Below are 2,500 nucleotides of genomic sequence, written 5' to 3'. Positions count from 1 at the left end.
GATTACGGCTGCCAACATGACGGGATATTTAGATAAAACGGTGTTACACATAAAATGTTGTATGTCTGTGTGTGAGTGAGTGAGTGAGTGAGTGAGTGTTAGTGTGTGTGTGTGTGTGTGTGTGTGTGTGTGTGTGTGTGTGTGTGTGTGTGTGTGTGTGTGTGTGTGTGACTGAAACCTGACTGAATGACATATATAGGAAACGAATGACGAGCGTCCAAAGGCAGCCGTCAGTCGGCTCTAGTCAGGTAGGCGGCCTGTTGCGTTAATAACCCCGTGTTTGTAAAACGCCCAGAGCTTGGTCTCTGACCGAGGATAGGCGCTGTATAATTATCGATATCATCATCATGACGTATTAAGAATAATGATAACAATGATGATGATGATGATGATGAAAAGGTGATGGAAGGTGTATACGTCGTTAGGCAACAAAAATTGTCCTCAACAGCTATGTCACTATGGTAACGAACGATCATCACAGTGACAATGATCGCCTTCACACAGTGCTCTGTGTCAAACAGAGGCTGTGCAACCTTTTCACGACTTGTATACTCGCTCCTATTTATTGGATTAGTTCCCGAGAATTTTCGGCAATAAGACAACAATGAGCGACGCCATTTGTATCGTCTTTTCACCATCGGTCGAGGGCCACATTTCGTTTGTTTTTTTTGTTTTTGTTTGTTCTTTTTTTTTTCTAAGGATCTTCAGTCGTCCCTTTATGGGTGGAAATATCTGGGTGAACAAATTGGAAAGTTGTTTGGCATTGCGTATTTCGGTTGTCGTTGTTGTTGCTGATGTTGTTGTTGTTGTTGTTGTTTCCGATGTTGATGCTGATAATGGTGATACTGCTGCCCCCCCCAGCCCCCCCCCCCCCCCCCCACGCCACGCCTCTCCAACAACCCACCTCCCCACCCTCAACTACTACTTCTCCTTGCTCCTCCTACCCCGTTTATTCCTCTTCTTTCTCTCCCTCCTTCCCATCCTCCTCCTTCTCCTACCCCTCTTCCTCCTTCTCCTCCTCCCCCTCTTCCTTCTCCTTTTACTACTGCTGTTCATTCTCATTCTCGTCCTCTTCCTCTTCACACTATTGGTACTACTGCTGCTGCTTCTTCTACTACTGCTACTGCTGTTGTTACTTCTGTTGTTGTTGTTGCTGCTGCTGCTTCTACTACTGCTGCTGCTGCTTCTACTGCTGCTGCTGCTGCTTCTACTACTGCTACTGCTGTTGTTACTTCTGTTGTTGTTGTTGCTGCTGCTACTACTACTGCTGCTGTTGCTGCTTCTACTACTACTGCTGCTGCTTCTACTACTGCTACTTCTATGACTAATTATGTTGTTGCTGCTGCTGCTGCTGCTACTGCTTCTATACTATCATTGCTGCTGCTGCTGCTGCTGTTGTTGTTGTTGTTGCTGCTGCTGCTACTACAACTACTGTTGTTGCTGCTGCTACTACTACTAGTACTACTGCTGCTGCTGTTGTGGTTGTTGTTGTTGCTGCTGCTGCTGTTACTGCTACTACTACTACTACTGTTGCTGCTGCTACTACTCTACTACTACTGCTGCTGCTACTACTACTCTACTACTACTACTGCTGCTGCTGCTACTGCTACTACTGCAACAACAACAACTACTACCTGTGCTGCTGCTGCTTCTGTTACTTGTATTTGTAATGCTTCTGCTAGTATTACTGCGACCACTGCGGCGTTGCTGCTGCTACTACTACTACTACTACTACTACTACTACTGCTGCTGCTGCTGCTGCTGTAGTCACTGATACCGCTGCTTGCACCCACCACCAATCAGCATCACATCTACGGTTCAGACCAGGTATCATACGTGTAGGAAAGGATAGAGGGGAATACGGAGGGACGAAGGAACGAAGGAACGAAGGAAATTTTATTTTACGAGGGTAAAGGAGTAAGCACAAAGTACTTTTTTTTTACATCCAACCCTCTGGGCATAAATAATAATTGGGAAAAAAAGCAACAAAGCAACAACAACAACAACAACAAAAAAAGAAAAAAAAAAAGAAGAAAAAAAAGCGAGAGTCAATTCACCAACGTCAAAATTGCATAAAGCATGTGCAAACATAAACATAGAACTTATGTACAAAACAATATCGCGATAGATGAATAACAACGAGGGCAATAGGGTAGGGACGTGGTGGAGAGCGGAAGGAAGAATGGACAAGGGGAAGAGTAAAGAAGGCAGGGGAGGCTGACAACAGACAGATATAGTGACAGTGACAGGGAGAGAGAACGGGAGGGGTGGGGTAGAAAGGGAGGGAAGGATGGTGCTTGGCTCAGTGTAGACTGTCTCTCTGTCTTTGTCTGTGTCTCTCCCTGTCTCTCTATGTCTGTCTCTCTCACTCACTCAATCTCTCTCTCTTTCTCTGTCTCTCTATCTCTCACTCACTCATTCTCTCTGTCTCTGTCTCACTCACTCACTCTCACTCTCTCTGCGTCTCTATCTCTCTCTCTCTCACTCGCTCTCTCTCTCT

The sequence above is a fragment of the Babylonia areolata genome, chromosome 28, assembly GCF_041734735.1.
Source record: "Babylonia areolata isolate BAREFJ2019XMU chromosome 28, ASM4173473v1, whole genome shotgun sequence".
In the NCBI taxonomy this organism is placed as follows: Eukaryota; Metazoa; Mollusca; class Gastropoda; order Neogastropoda; family Buccinidae; genus Babylonia; species Babylonia areolata.
The sequence above is the reverse complement of the archived record's forward strand: the minus strand, read 5'-3'. Positions refer to the sequence as shown.